This window comes from Hippoglossus hippoglossus, chromosome 15, assembly GCF_009819705.1.
Source record: "Hippoglossus hippoglossus isolate fHipHip1 chromosome 15, fHipHip1.pri, whole genome shotgun sequence".
Lineage (NCBI taxonomy): Eukaryota > Metazoa > Chordata > Actinopteri > Pleuronectiformes > Pleuronectidae > Hippoglossus > Hippoglossus hippoglossus.
This window is the reverse complement of record NC_047165.1, coordinates 13,660,645-13,677,563: the sequence shown is the minus strand read 5'-3', so window position 1 is coordinate 13,677,563 and position 16,919 is coordinate 13,660,645. Positions and strand designations below refer to the sequence as shown.

Genomic DNA, 16,919 nt, shown 5'->3' with positions numbered 1-16,919 from the left:
GAGTGCAGAGCTCAGTAACTCATACGTCTAGTGCTTTCTGTGATGATTTTTTATTTTTGCCAGCTTTGAGGATTTCACATAGCTCTCTTAGGACACAACAAAGTTTGATACTTCTAATATGATGCCTCTGACGCCGTGGCTTCCCTTAAACTAGCATAAAATCAGCCGGCTCGCTGAATAAAGTTTGTGAAAACAAGTTTTTGCTGAAGTGGTTAAGAACATTACATATCTTAGTCTATTTACAGTCAGAGCAGTGGAGTATCTAACTATATCTCCCCCTATCCTATTGTGGAACTTAAGATAACCCAGTTTTTTTCTTTTTAAAAACAGCTCTAGACTCAAAGCTGCTTTACGGGTACACTTCTGGTCTCAAACACATAAAAAAAACAACTCGGAGGAAACATTTCATTCTCCCTGAGTGCAGCTGTGAGCTTGACAATATTGTGCGTCGCTGTAAATATTCGTTATTCGGTATAAAGAAATATGTTGAATGTAAACGCTGAGTGGATTAAATAAGCCCTGGTGTGTCTCTGCTGTAATGCAGAACGATGGCAGCAGCAGGATTTTGATAATGTTGTCATGGCAACGGGCTGTTAAAAATAAGATGGTTTGAGCTCTTCCTGGTGGAAATGTACTTCGATGATGTGCCCCAAAAAAAATTGCAAGAGTTAAGATGTGGAGGAAATGTTGCTTTTAAAGATGAAATGCTCGATGCTGTTCATCTGCAGCTTGTCTGACAGACTGATTCTGTAGAACTGTGCAGAATCCAGATTTGTGTAAATGCTGTAAACTTCCCCACACTGTGCAGACCACGATATTTGCTCTGTATTCCCAGTGCTCACTAGCAAGTTTTGCTGGCTCTTAGTAGATTGACTTCAGAGCATTGATTCTATTGTCACCTTCTCCAGGCTCCTGTGGCGGAGCTGTGGTTAGTCAGAAACATCATTTGTTATAGTGTTTCAACGGCTTGATTTCCCTCCGTCAGATGAAAACCTTTAAAATCAAACAGAAGGCAGACAAATGCTTTTTTACAGACTTCAGTTGAAGGCCTTAATTACACGGCAGAAATGTGGTGTTCATATTTAATGTTGGCTGACAAAAGGAGGTTTGGCATCAGTGCTAAGAAGGTGCTTTATTTCTTTGTTGTTATACATACTGTACCTTCCATAGCTTGGAGCCTCTGGTGTATTAAGTCTTGAGTCTATCATATTGCTGTATTGTCTGCATTGGCCTGTCTAAATGTAACACGACATCAAGAAACAATTTAAAAGAAGCAAGGACTGACAGCACTAGAGATACAAATAATGGGCCCCAACATATTTTCACTGTAGAATGGGGCTGGGCAATGAAACAATAACAATAATCCTCACAATAACCCTAACACTAGAAATATTTACTTATGCATTGCGCAAGCACTCGACGAGAAATAACACATTCGTTTTTTATGTGCCACCTCAGATTTGTAAAATGTTTTTTTGTTTTTCTAATCATTCTCTGCTCATAAAGAAACGTTTAAAACCACAACCTTCACTCGAGGGCAAAAATCAATCTTTAAACTTAAAGGAAATAATAAGGTGACAGTCATGACATTTATAGATAGTGAATAATCAAACTTTTTGTCTTGATCTTGACATAATCTATGAATTTTTTTCATATTGTCCAGCCATACTGCAAAATGTCTTTAAGCTGCATGAAAGATGCAATATTCCTTGTTGAATATTGTATTAATTTAAACACACTCAACTAAGACATACCTCAAACTGTAACCAGTGATTATGTGACCGGAGAAACCCTTTCTCCATGGAGATATGTTTTGTCCCTTAATTCACTCGTCTCATAAACATTCCAGCATCCGGAGCACCTGAAATGGCACTAATATGTGACACAGCAGGTACCGTTGAAACAGAATATCATTGCTTAAGGCAAGGTGACAGGGATAATAATCTGCCATCCTTTATGTTTAATATTTAAATCCCGGGGGTAAAGAAAGAGAGATGGCAGTGTCCTTGTTTCGAGCGCCCTCCCTACTCTATCAACTCAGCCCAGAGTAATCAGTCAAGCAGCACAGCACAATCTGTGATCACTTTCATGTTTCCAAATACAACTGTGATGGATTACCATTAAAGGGATGTGGAAAATCTGAAATGTGCAAAGATTATTATACACGGGCGACAATTCTGACGCAATTGCCGTTTATTATGGATATCATCCAGTTATATAGGATGCAGTGCACAGAGGTCTTGTCCTATTTACAAACCCAAGTGACGCTCAAGGCAACCTTTCCCATCTCTGTGATTATATGTGTTTGCTGTGTTGCCATTAGGATTTTTGAACTGTGTAAACATAAACCCATTCCCCCCCTATTTGCAACAATTACTCATTTTCTACATGTTTCCGTCCCCCAAACCTGATGGGAATATGCTCTTTGTAGGTCAGTTTGGGGGGAACTGCAGGATAATATATTGCAGAAGCGTTAAATGGGTGTACGCCACATGCAGTACAGCAGCGTTTACCCCAGAGCACTGCTGCACGCAGCGGAATGAGTGCAGCAACGTCTAAATGTTATTCTTTACTTCTCTCAGGAAAATCTTATGGAATATATAATAATATATTTAGTCGCTTTAAACATTTAAGTTGCTTTTTTTGACAATTAAGACATGGCATTTGGCCTCTGAATCAGTAATTAATTCATGGGTGTTTTCCTGTGACATTTTAGCAATGCCTGGCTGTATTCATTATTTTCACTTTTCCGGCCCTGTTTTCATATTTGACATTCAGAGTTGGAAGTTCTGAAAATGTCGACAGCCAGTGTATGTTTCTCCAGTCCCACCGCTTGTTAGAGTTAACGGCTGAAAACATCTCCAGAGAAAATATCGTCTGACGCATGTAAATAAATTGAAAAACATTTTCAGCCACTTGCATAACAAACATAGGAATACATGTGAGACCCCCAGATTGTCAGATTTATGTTCTTTACACTCCAGCGCTTTTGTTGTAGCCTGCACACTGAACATACACCGTGCACCAGTGTTCATAGTTCTGCCGGCAAGATCCTGTGCAACAATCTAATTATATCTACTGTATATTCAACAGGGATGTGAGGATTTCTCAGCGGGCTCCGTGCAGCTGACTGTGTGTGCATAAGAGTGCGCTTGATTAACAAGTCGCTGAGTCAGCACACACTGTAGTGAAGCAGTTCAGGCCTGCACACTCCCCAACCCACAGCGAGGCGTAAGAAAGTACCAGAAATGACTGCTTCTCAATTTTTGTCGGCTGTCGTTCGATGCAATTAAAATGTCATGAGTTAATAGTTTCCAACACTTTAAGTCAATTTGAGTGAAATAAATTCCACCGCAGTCCTTCGGTTGTTTAGCACCGCATGCACACATTTTCTGGCTTTACGATAAAACCTATTTTCTCGGTGTAGATGACAAAATATTAGAATATTGTCAGCGTATGTGTCACTAATTGTTCTTTAATTTCTTCTTCCATTAGATTTTTAAAGAGAGCGGTAATGCAGAGTGACTAATGTAGTCACACTGTGCTCATGGCTTTATTATTTTTTCACATCTTTCACATTTACACACTTCATTGGCTTCATAATCAAGGTAAACTGGAGATTGACCTCTTTAGTGAGGCTTTCCATGAAATTTCACTATTTATCCAATTATTAACTTACTTTTTTATTTAATACCCACAATTTTATACAGGTTTTACTCTTTAAGTTTATTTTTATTTTATCTTTATTTTTCCACTTCTTGTTTAGTATTTTACATCTTTTTTTATTATACATTTATATATTTATTTATGAGAATTGCTATAGCATTACCTCAGTTCCAGTTAGTACTGTCTCGCTTTGTGCCTGGATGGAGCTGGGTTGCATTGCTTTTTATTGCTTACCTTTACTGCATTGTTTGTATGAAAAGGGCATTTATCGTTATATATATTCTATATTTGTTATATTCCTGTGGGAGTGCTGATAGAAAGAGTGGGGATCAGAGGTAAAACAAACTCCTCACATAAGACCTCAAAGTGTACTACAAAGTATACCGGCCGTGGCCTTGGTACCGCGCAGGAGAGATATGGAATGATGGGGATAGTTTGCAGTGCTATATAGATAAATGCTTGCTTTTCTCCGATATATATTCTCATAAAAAGCGCAGAAGGTCAATATTTCTACATCTAATGAAGATACCTAAAGCTGCAGGAAATATGGCCGACGCTACAAGCAAAAGGGCAGCTCGTTAATCTAGTCACAGTGGGGAAGCAAACCAAATTCGAGAGCTTAAATGTCTTTCACCGGGATAAGCATGGGAGATAGAATATGTCAAGTCTTAAGGTCAGGCAGGTGCTTCATTCTGATGTATTTTGATAAGCAGTCATCTTAAAATTGATCCAGAAATTACTTGAAACTGACTACGGGCAGGACCTTTATTTGCGGAGCTTCTTGTCGACAGGGAGCTTATTGTGGGAAGACTCAGTATATAGAGCATAAACCACGGAGGAAAGTTAACTGGTAAAAAAATGAAATGTGTTGTGAATCCTACTGTGAACAAAAAATAAAATAAAAAAGAAGTAAGGTGTAACAGAAGCCAGTGACCTTTAGAAAAACATCTGTCATCTCGCTGTGTGTTTCTCAACTGGTGAGGCTTAAAAGTGGGTCAGGGAATCATGTCAGTGATTCAGACATGAGCCCATAAAAATCCGTTTTGTTGTGGTGAATGAGATGGGAAAATGTTTAAAACAGAATTCAGGTGGGTTTTTAAACCCTGATTATTTGGGATTATTAATAAAACAAATTCGACTAATTATGTGTGCTTATGTGTTGTTGATTTTCTTTTTTTTTTTATTATAAAAATGCAAAATCTCTTGTAATTGCCCTTTTTCCACTTCACATTTCCAGTTCTCTACAGCTGTTTCGTCTTCATGGATGATGTCAGTGAACCCTTGATGCGACTGCAAATTAAGATGGAAGATGTTCCCCTGACCGACTCTGTCAGGGACACTGGTAGCGTTCCTGAACGGACGGTGGTAGCGGTCCACCACCAGGCTTATGAATGCACCATCGTCAGGTTGGCTCACCAGCCGGCCGGAGAGAATCTGGTCTGCGAATGTAAATGGCCAACCATCTCCTCTCCCTCTGCAACTGCTGCCGGATTGCTTTGGAGCAAGGCACTTGACCCCTTACTTACACTGTGTCTCTGTAACCACTGGTGCAGCCTGCAGGACTGATGGCAGTGGAGCTCCCTGGTGTGAATGAAGCTGTACAGTGGGTCACTGCAAAAACAATAACACACAAGGAGTAAAAACATTGTCCTGTACAAATGTTATATATATATTGTGTGTGTGTGTGTGTGTGTGTGTGTGTGTGTGTGTGTGTGTGTGTGTGTGTGTGTGTGTGTGTGTGTGTGTGTGTGTGTGTGTGTGTGTGTGTGTGTGTGTGTGTGTGGAAAGAGGAAGAAATCAACTGTGAATTGGTGCCAAACTTGGTTCAGAGGGCAATTATAAAGTATAAGTTCAAAATCTTTGGAAATATGCCTTTCAGCTTTCTTGCCAATATTTGCACAGTCATTTTTGTTTGATTTTCCCAAAGATTATACAAGTGAGATAGAGCGTGTCAAGTGAGCTTCACAAAGTGTCAGTAGGCTTTTGAACAGACTTGCTCTTTTCCTCTCTGTCGCCAAATCTTTATCATGCCAAACCTACGCAAACCATCTGCTGACTGTGGTTTCACCATCCAGACCTAGATTGTATATTTAGAGGAACAACCAGTCTCCGCTTCCTCCCACTATCCAGAGATGAAGCCAAAATATCGCAGATACGAGGCATCCTGCGAACTTGAAGCCTGTTCGGTAGCGATCAAGGGATGTAGCCACAGTAGCAGGTCCCGCCGATGCACAAGCTCGACCAATCACGATTCGGTGCCAGCTGTCTATCATTATGTTTGGCTTAGTGTTTTTATAGCATCAAATTACAAACAAACAAAACACACTTTAACATACTGTATGTCAGTGTGATGACAACAACCTTAAAAGACAGATATCATCTTTATGAAAAATAATTTGACCCGTACTTTGACTTTTTAAAGGGATAGTTCACCGAAAAAAGAAAATGATCTCATGATCTGCCCCCCCACTGTGCCGATGGAGGGGTGGGTGAAGTGTCTGAGTCCACATAACACTTCTGGAGTTTCGGGGGTAAACAATGTTGCAGCCAAATACAATACGTTTGAAGTAACTGGGCACCACTTCTTCAAAAGTTAAAAAACAACAGAAAAAAGACATTAAATGCCTCCATACTGCTCCTGTGGTGTCATCCAAGTGCTTATTCCGCCATGCGCCCCGCGCTTACCCTCGGGCAAGAGTTTGTGTGCGATGTTTCGGGTGTGTGCGTGTGACCTTGAACGTGGTTCCAGAGGAGGATAACAGCGGATATTGAGGCTAAAAACACAATGTAAATGGCGCTGTTCAGAGTGGAATTTGAATTTTGGGGCGTACAGACACTTGGTGGCATGTTATGTTTTTATTCTGTAGTTTTTTTTTACATTTGAAGAATCGATCCCCACTTGCTTCAATTGTATTGGATTCGGCTGCAACGCTGTTTACCCGTGAAAACTTTAGTTTAGAGGACTCAAACACTTCATCCACCCCTCCATCGGCGTAGTGGTGAGTAGTACCCATGTCCCATACATGAAAATGGAGGAGGAGGGATTAATGATTTATACTGCAGTCAGCCACCAGGTGGGGATTGAGGCACCTTGACTTCACTTTAGGGGAGCAGTCAAGACGCCCATCTTCACATCCAGCCCTGGTTCAGACATGTGCGCCACATTAATCCCCTCATCTAATGTTCATCAATAAATCAAATGAAGGCAGCTTCTGAGCATGTTGAACTTTCCTTTAATCCAGTGCAAGGCTCAAGTTTCAGAATGCCTGCATCGGTGATCAAAGTGTAAGTCATTGAAACGGCTCATGCATGACAAAGTGTTACGTTCAGCAAGGTCAGGCAGGGTCAAAGGGGCCGTGTTTTCTTACGTAACACAAAGTATTACAGTAATGTACTTCATAGGCAATGCATCAAATAGCTTCCATTCACTGCACAAATTTGGAGTCTTACTTTTAAATCATTTATTTTTGTTCTCCCAAATCAGGATCTGCTATGGTCCAATTATGGTGATTAGACAGTCCAGTCAATTTAGTTTTTAATTCTCTTCAGCCCACAGGTAGCCTCCATAAAATCATTTTCATTTACTGAGAGAGAGCTCTCGTTGTTTACACGGGATAATGACTCTGCTGGGCTAATGAATATTTAGTTAAGGCTAATTAAATAATCAATCAGGCAGGCACTATCCCCGCCCTGCCCTGCCCCACAGGGTCCTCTCCTCTGCGGGCGGGCACGCCTCCAGCCCCCTGATCACACTTCCTTAGCATCACGTCTCCTCCCGTGTGTGCGCGCACACGGCTCAGCTGTCACACTCCCCGGGCAGCGTGAGGGACGCATCTCCACTCCAAACGCACCATTACGCGTCGCGGTGCTAGAGCGGATCACCTGTACAGCTTTATGGTGAGCATGCACCTGACCCGCACACACGCACGACGTGGGCTCGTCCTGACACTTAGCAGTTGTAGCCGCGCTTTGCGCAGCAGATGGGCCATGTGTGCGCCCTCACTAGTCAGATTACGCGTCCATTTAGTAAATCCGGGGCCTTGTGCGGTGTGGGGGGGCAGAAGACGGCTGAATGTAGCGCTAAGCTGCTGGTTAATGCAGAGTGAGAGAGAGAGAGGTGTTCAGTCCACTGTGTGTCTGTCACTGAGGTTCACCCTCACTCAGGCCCACAGCAGGTGGACTCCTGCACTGTCGCTGAACCTGCTCACACCTTTTTAGAGGCTGAAAGAACAGACGTTTCACACCCACATTAAGTACAGCAGGCTTGAAATATAGCATACAATCACCAACGAGTCACAATACAGACACACAGGAAGATGGTATGGAAGATATAAGGGCCTGACTGGCCTCATTAAGCACCCAGCATCTACACACATGAAATGACATCAACTGGAATGGAAGTCAATACTCCCCTTCTCCGAGGCCCAACAGACCCCTTCAATTCAACCCAATGTCACACACTCAATATGTCTGATGTGTTTTTCTTCAAGATCCATGAATTATTCCCTGAGAAAAACTGGAAAATGCCCAAGAGATCTGCACCTTCATTTTATGGATTTAATGGATTTCTTCCCTGACCCATATACAATATCTTTCCACCAACTCTTGCGGTAACCCGTTTAGTATAGTTTTGCGTAATATTGCTTACGAACCAACAAACAGTCAGGGGTGAAAACAACCTTATCCTGGGCAGAGGAAATCAATTTTTGTACCGATATGTCCATATCTAATTGGGCTCTACAGAGAAACTACGTGCACAAACACATGAAACGCATGAAAAAGAGACTTATTCATGTACATGTAGGTTGACGGATGTACTGTACTGTTCAACACACAAAGCAAATGTCTTCCACAAGGTCACATAGTCCTCGATTCTTTTGTGTTTTCACAGTTTTGAGAATAGAAAGTGTGGCGCTATCGGCTTTAGGTCTGTGGAGATTAAAGCGATCGAAATCTTCATCCAATGATATAGCTAAGAACACCCGTGTCACTTTTTCTATAGAAGTAGAAGTGTTGCTGTAGAGGTGAAAATTGTTCAGAAATGCTCCATCTCTCTGTGTTAGATTCTTCTCAAAGAAACTCTGGGATCTGGATCGAGGTTGGCTCTAAAAACTAATCACTTGTTCCTTGGCTGAGGGCCAAACCCTCCACCAAATGTAATTGAAATCTGATAACAGTTTTTTTTTTTTTTAGATATCCTCTGAAATAACGGACGAACAGACACATGGGACTGGAAATTTAACCTCCTTGGCAGAGGTAATCAGCGGAGACTGTTTTCTGTTTTACTCCACGACATGAACAAATGCCTGTGATGTACAATAACCCTTATAGGTGCGACATTTCCCATGTACTTTTGCGTCTGGTATATGGGGGGTGGATTTTATGTCTTTCAACAATACAGCCATGTTGAAATATTTTTGGGGTATAATCGTGATTATGTACCTCAATACTCACCTCAAATTATCCGATTCAGAAGTTAAGTGCCTCTTGTTGATTTGCTTTTTGCTCAGTCTCACTTTGTTTAACTGCGAAAAGAACTTCTTGACAAACAACGGACTGATTATTTTCAGAATAAGGGCATTAGAGCTTTCCAGGGGATGCTTTAGGAGATTTTTGACAAGGTGTTTTTGCCTGATTGAAGTGAGCTGGACTCACACGGGGAGAAAATCATAAAGCAATTTTCTGGTCGGCTGTTGGATCGTGGTTATGTGACCACGCCGCCTCTGAGGCCTGCTGTGTTTCCTTTATGCAGGCTGAAAGAATACAGTGTATATACCCCAATTCCCCTAAGCACTGCAGAAGTGCTCCAAACACAGACTTGCCTTATTGAGCTTCTCCTCCACAGCACCAAATACACAGGAAACTCTATAGACTCTTTCTACATGGAGGCCAGTGACTGATGAACGTATTTCTTCAAACTCAAACTGAGAAACTCCTCGCGGAGAAGTCACGCTGGTGAAGCTGTGCCGCTGCCGGCTCTGGCCCAACTCGACCCGTCCTCACACTTTCCAAGAGGTGTAATGATCTCGGAGACGTCGTGCAGTTGCAATCTCTTTTAAAATGTTCCTTGGGGTTATAGAGGACAAAGACACAGAAAAAAAGTACTGGGTTATAGGCACGTTAACTGTACTACTCTGGATATAATATAATAATAATTATAATATAATTCAGAGGGATGTGATTTTCCTTTTCGTGATTTTCCAGTTCATTAATGTTCACATTTCGAGGAAAAACAATCCTGAAATTTTGAGGAAAAATTGGTTTTGCCGTCGGCATCAATTACGGCATATAGAGAAGGCAAATTGATGCGGGGGCTGGCTTTCAGGGGCTGTGCCGATCCCGGATGCTCATCAGTGTTATAACTGATTAGTGACGATCCAGATAGCCACCCAGGGAGCACAAACGATCTGCCTGACAGCGGCTGTGGCCGGCAGCCGGCTGGTGTTTGGCTAATCAGTCCTCCAGTGGCTCCGCGGTGACATCAATGGCTCGGTGCAGTTTCAGTGGCGCCCTGCTGGTGATAGAACAATGAAAAATGAACAGAGTTTTATGGATTTGAAGTTACGCCGCAGGACGTCGGAGTTATTATGTTTCACTCCTTCAAATTGCGATGACGTTTCTGAGGCAGTAGCACACACTTGTGCAGCTGAAGTGGTTTGGGCTTTTAGTGTTATGTGTGTTTAGAAACATGGTGATGATGCCATCTAACCTCTTTCTGCTCTAACCTGCTCAGAAACGGAGTTTTAACAGTGAGTGGACAGAGAAATGAGTTCTGTGCCGGTTGATTTATAGCTTCTGAGTTTTACAATGAGACTTGGCGAAGTAACTTCAAAAGAGATTATTATTCTTCACAGAGAAAGGACAAGAGTTAGAGGGAATTGGTGTGCTGTGTCAAATGATACTCTCGCTCTAAAATCGCACCAAACTATTAAGAAAAATGAGCGAGGACTCCAATTTACAACACTGCTCAAAGTGGTGGCAAAGTGCTGGACTCAGAGTGACGCACTTGTCATTTTCTTGTCCAGCGCCCATGTTGTTGAACGGTAAATGCACTCGTAAGCGCTCACGGACGTGTGAGCTGTTATCAGGTGCATACTGTTATCTCGAGGTTGTGGAAAGCGTTTGCTCTTTCGATCCACTGCAACCTGGTCTGAAGTCGGTGCCGCAGCATCGCACTGTTATTTTAAAAGGCGCATTATCAAGATGCACCCACAGAGGCGGGAGCACAACATGTGCGCACTCCGCCTGTTACACACACACACACAGGTGGTCTGATCATTTGCAAAGTGCGGAGAAGCTCTTACCACCAAATGCGGCCATATAATAGCGATCTGCCAAAGCGCAAGAGCACCTGGCTTTTAAAGGGGATGAGAGATGGCACTCTGATCGGTTTATTGCCTGTTATGCCAGAGACGCATCAATGATTAATTAGAAGACTAAGAGCAACCATTCTAAACCATGTGCCAGCAAAAAGTGGAACCCAAAAGTGGACCCACCCTAAATGCACCATGCGCTTTATGTGCTTAGGTTGTTTGTTTAAATCGAGCCCGAAAAGCTTAATCCACCTCCATGAGTCACCATCTTTACTGAGAACTGGAGAGAAGATTTAGATTTTCGCTTTTGATTGAATAATTCTAGCAGCTCCATCGAGGTGAAGAGATTTGTAAAGCCCCTTTTTCTTTTGTTGGTGTTCCTGGAAAATATGAGACGACCAAAAAAAAAAAAAGCATCAGATTCCATCAGTGTAGGAGGCTTACGATCTGAATCAATATTTTCATTCCACTTTATTTAACATTCAGCAAGACACGACCTTCCAAGAAGTCATCCTGCAGTTTCCAGACAAAAGTTACATTGCAAAAGTAACCAGCAGCTTTCAGTCGCTGCAGCTGTCAGGGTGTGAGAAGTTCTGAATCGAGCAAATCCTAATGAGAAATTACCATACACAAGGAGGCTGGCACTATTCGTCTCAACAATGTTTGCCTCAGAATTACACCTGTGAGTCCTTGTTCCTGCACAAGTGCCATTATACCCTAACTAGCAATTGCGCCTCACTCACTAGCCACCGTCCTCATCACGGTTTGTGCGTCACGCTGACGGCTTAATGAGCCAAACTTTGCTTCTTCCGCGGAGAAAGAGAAAGAGAGAGTGTGATGTCTCTGATTAGGCGGCAAGTTAGTGAAATGTTTTCAGATGTGGCCTAGTTTATGTTCGAGCTGTACTCACTGTGCTGTTGTTATGTGGAAAAGCACGTCGAGGGCTTATTTTTAATTTAACGCCTGCCTATAGGGCTGAAAACAATGATTACCCCAGTGCCTTTTATTATTGATTAGCCTGCTGCTGAAAATAGCCCTCACAGATTCCCAGGACACAAATTGTAGTTCAATCTCTTGTTTTGTCACAATAACAGAACTAGAGTGTGAAGATTTGTAGTTGCCTATCACAGAAGACCAAGAGAGCCAGCATATATTCACACAGGAGACAATTAACAATTACATTTTGCTTAATAAAAGAAAATTCTTGATTTTGCTGATCTTTTTTTGCGTCGATCAGCTAATTGATTCATCAGCCGAGCGTTTCAGCCACAGTAGTCTATTTCGTGTGGTAACGACGGACAACGTGTGGGCCCATTTGTTTGATGTGATAATTTGTTGTGTCCCCTCTGTGTCTCTCAGTCATCGGTCAACCCCGGATTTACACAGTTTCCTTGATCCATTGGCCTCCTCACACCTGCGTGATGGGCATTCTAAACTGTGGGTTGAGCTGAGCCGCAATGATAGCAGGAGGCCAAGGGAGACAAATGGTTGACCCCCCCGCGTGCACGACTTTGCTCGTGACCCCGTGGCCCTTATTACTTGAACCGCTTCTCTGTGCCGCCCTCGCAGTTCAATCCCGACGGATCAATACCCTTAAGGTGTCTTAAATAAACAGAGCAAAAGGTTTTCTGGGATATTAAGTCGAGGCCCATACCATAGATCTCCGTAATACTATGAATTAGTATTGAATGTTTTTCAGATTTAAGGAAGAACTTGAACTGCAGCACAATTAAGAAGGATGAATGTGATTCGGGGGTTTTAAATTGCGTGAATCATGCAGACTGTGCGGGGTCGAAACAGCCTCTAGATATCTCACATTGGATTGTACTCAAACAAATTAGCAGTTGTGCATTAGAGGTTATTGTGAAAACGTAGTATTAGGATAAAGTGTATTGACTAACATATACAATCCAGGAGGCTTTGCATGCTCACACTGTCGTTGCTGACTTTCTGTGGAAATTGTGATAAAGACAAAGGCAGCGCTGTACTTCCTGCTGCATTTCTTTTTTTTTTCCTGGCCACGAAATCAAACTGTTACTCAGCTATGCTGCTGCCAGTTTGCTGTCGTATGCATTGTGATATAAGATGGTTTTGTCTTTGCTCCAACTTTTCGAGATACTAGATTGCTGTGCAGTGACCAAGGTCAATTTACGGTTGGTAGATGACTTGAAAATAAGCACGTTGTAATATTATGCCCCTCATAGTGTCTCATTTCTCAACGAGGAGCATTGAGTCATGATCTCCTGCCTAAATTGTATCACTGGCAATGTCAATAAACACTGTTGCTACCCATAACTGCAGAACTTGCTCTGATCGGGTGTTAGTCTTATGAATTTTTAATTGTTGTAGTTTTATTTTTTCATGTATTTTTGCATTGATTTGACTGCTTATAAATGGGCTTTTGCTGCCACGTCAGGCAGTTTTATGGATGTTTTTAACTCCACCGAGGAGGTTTTGTTTTTGCCTCTTTTCCGTTTGTCTGTGAGCAGGAAAACTATGCAAAGGATTTCCATGAAACTTGGTGGGGGGCTGGTACATGGGCAAAGAAACCATTGAATTTTGGCAAGGATCAGGAGTCTTTTTCTTTACTACGCTCTTTTTTTTTTTTAAACAATTCTAAGATGTTGCATTTTTTTTGTACGTTTTTACCGATTTCCAAGGCAATAATTCATGGATTTGTCGGGGGGGGAAATCATGCACGTTTAGGTGACTGATATCGAGCGGATTTAGATGTGGTTTCATAGGCTTTTGGCTTTTATCTGCCAAGGCACAGTAATAAATTTGCTGTGAATCCAGACATATGGGGTGGATCTGGGATTTTCTTTATCACTGTGAGATAGGGCCCTTAGCAGAGGTATGTGCTCTACTGAGTACCGTTCTAGTCTTAATATGATTCACAGCAGTTATATTTATGTGTTTTAGATGCTATGATATTGTCTCCGTGTCAGTTTTATGTTGCTAACCTGTCACTCAATGTTATTGCCGTGTATCTAAATCAGGAAACTGATTGAGCATTATCCACAGAAAGCTTTTTTTTTCTCGGTTGAATGTGTAAAGTAATTAATTTTCAACAAGTTGCAATCACAGGACATATACCTGCATATAATTGATCTGATGAACAAGTGAGCACATTGTTTGCTCACTCGCACATTCAGCAGACATGGAGCAACATTAGCATTCATTTGCACGTGCAGGAGACCAGAAATATTGAATCTACTTGTGACTGTGTTTATGGTCTCCACCCACTCCTGGGGAACATATCGTGAGTTCTTGCTGCTAAATGCTGCGCTGTAGTGTCTGCACCAGGTAGTTGATTTGTCATTGTGTCTCGAGGACGGTGTCTCGATGGATCACTGCGACCTGAAAAACACGGATCTACCACAGCTACTACCGAGCTAATCTGCTAGCATACAAGCTGTTATTATATCACATCAAAGTATATTGTCTCTGAGTGTGATTGTGTTCGTTTAGAAGAAGAAAATTATGCATCAAAATTACATACTTGTTTTTGCCTTATTATTATTATTATTACAGTATTGGACAGATGTTTACAGAACAGCTGGGTGACAGATTTACACATTAAAGAATCTGAAGAGATGATCTGTGAAATATGGAACTTAAATACAGACGTTATAGCTCATCCTATAGGGATCCTTTTTTTTTTTTTTTCTGTGTACACTCAATAGAGGGCCTACCTCCTCCAAGGCCCAACAGAAACCACAGTTTAAATCACTAGATCCAGATTTTTAGGTGGACCTGCACCAAATTGTACATTACATCAGTCCTGTGAATTATACACAGATCCTTTTTCATCCACATTAATGGGTAACTGTGTGAGAAATCTAGGAAATGTTGAAAAGTCTCAGGGATCCACCCCCTGATCCAGATCCACACCCAAATGTGATGGCTTCTACTCTGAGCCACACAACATCCTTCCACTTAGTTTCCTGGTAATCTGTCTTTTTGCATAATCCTGTGTACACAAGTAAATATTGAAGGAGGTGATAAAGCCACTTTTTGGGATGTGATATATTTTTTTAATAAGTTACATTTTCTCAAGCATCTTTTTTTCATTGATTTCAATTTGATTGACAACACTGAGGAGAGTCGACAGAATAAATAAACAACAGGTCGATTAACAAACTGCTGCTTTTTCTATTTGATGTCAAGTTTTTCAAATTTTACACCGTAGCGCTTCTGAGACTGTTGCCGATCTCCGTCCGTGATATGACCTTGTACAAGCGGAGTCTCCCAGTTGTTTCTCTGGGATGGAGCAGGTTGTGTACATTGAGTTTTTCATTGCAAACCACTGCCTGCAGAACATGACACTGATGAGAAAGCTGGTAGCAAACTAAACCAGAGTTAAAAGTTATGAAAACAGGAAGCATTAAAACGCTGTGCAGAGCTGAGGGGGATAATTCTCTTGACAGGTTTGTCATTACGAGAGACTTATTCCACATTAGACGTTGTCATTTAAGTCATTGTTAATATGAACATATTGATTACAGCAGCCTTGAGTAAAAAATGTATAAATTATTAGGGCTGTTTATTCTTGCACTGCAGCAAACCGTGAATACCCTGCCAAAAATATAAATATACAAACAATTAGACGTTTTTTCATCTGGAATTTTAATTCATGTTTTTCCTTTCAAAAATTCAGGTGACAGCTTCCGCATTTGTGCTGTGAAACACAATAGTCAACCTCATCTCATGTAAATGAGGTCTTTTGGGTGCCCACACAGCCCCGGTGACAATACTCGCAAGCCCATTCACTTTATCACTCCCCCTTCTATTGTTATTGGTGTTCCATATTCAGCGTTTTATTACTTATCACCCTGCAGTTATTCATATCGGCCCTTGTGTGCTGATCAAGGAGCAGAGTTTTCCTCTTGCGTGGAGGCTTCTCTACTTTGTTGTTTTTATCTCGGGCACACGTATGAAAAGGGCCTGAGGGAGGGAGGGAGGGAGAGAGGGAGGGAGAGAGAGGGAGAGAGAGAGGGAGAGAGAGAGAGAGAGAGGGAGAGAGGGAGAGGGAGAGAGAGAGAGAGAGAGAGAAAAAACACTGTCTGCTTCAACTCATCTCGCTGCCTGACACTGGGGTATCAGGCAGCGGCAGGGGAGAGAGAGAATATTTTATCTGACATTGTCACTCTCTGTAGGAACCTCCGGGAGGCCCCGGCTGCTGTGACACACTTGGTGGTCAGCAGCAGCACTGCACGTGATTATGAAAGCTCTGCAAGAGGCACTGGAGCCACAAGTCTGTGTCAGAGTGAAGCCAAATCTGCATGTAACAGCAGTGTGGGCTCTGTATCTGCTGTTGTGCCTTTTGATCACATTGTAAAAAACGAGTGCAGCGGCCGTTCTAAATATTGAACAGCTTGGAATGGGCTGTTTGCTTCGCCTCTGGTGATGCCGGTTGCAGATTTCTTTATGAAACTGTGAAAGTGAGCTACGGTCAATCGGATTCAGTTTTTTTTGCACCGATTCAGGTGTGTGGCTTATGTATGAGTTCCAATGATTTATTATTTACTATTTCAGAGGTCTGTTAAGCAGTCGACATAATATTCAGATTCAGATTCACACCCAGGTTCACAGCTTTCAAAATTCAATCTCTGTAATTTTGATTGATATGAAGCATTACAGCAACAAAACAAACTTTTATTTTCTAAAAATTGCCCAAAAAGATGTGATTCAATGCTTATTATTAACTAATTATCTAAATGATCTGCCATTTGTTCAACTTAGTTAGCACACTGCCCCTCCCCCACACCAGAGCACTATTCACCAGTTTATTTAAATTGTATTGATATTGAATGTATCTCATCCAAATCGCTCCAAATTTGACTCTGCACTTCCATGGATCATTAACAAATACACAAGTGTGAAGTTGATAAGATGAACGGTTTGCTAGATATTTGTGGAACTAGAACGTAGATATTG

At 41.8% G+C, this 16,919-nt stretch overlaps 1 protein-coding gene and 1 long non-coding RNA gene across 5 annotated transcripts in view; both read left to right on the top strand.

The window, feature by feature from the left end:
- LOC117775484 overlaps positions 1-5,289 on the top strand; it is a 33,208-nt gene extending 27,919 nt beyond the window's left edge. The window contains exon 4 of the long non-coding RNA XR_004616274.1: positions 4,914-5,289. This is a non-coding gene — a long non-coding RNA (uncharacterized LOC117775484). The remainder of the gene's footprint in view (positions 1-4,913) is intronic.
- A 2,108-nt stretch (positions 5,290-7,397) lies between these two features.
- eys (eyes shut homolog) overlaps positions 7,398-16,919 on the top strand; it is a 169,944-nt gene continuing 160,422 nt past the window's right edge. For 3 of the 4 annotated variants that reach the window (XM_034608952.1, XM_034608951.1, XM_034608949.1), the window contains exons 1-2: positions 7,398-7,563; positions 8,860-8,922. The gene's annotated coding sequence lies outside the window, so the exon portion shown is untranslated. The remainder of the gene's footprint in view (positions 7,564-8,859; positions 8,923-16,919) is intronic. The other variant, XM_034608950.1, reaches the window with a different exon arrangement.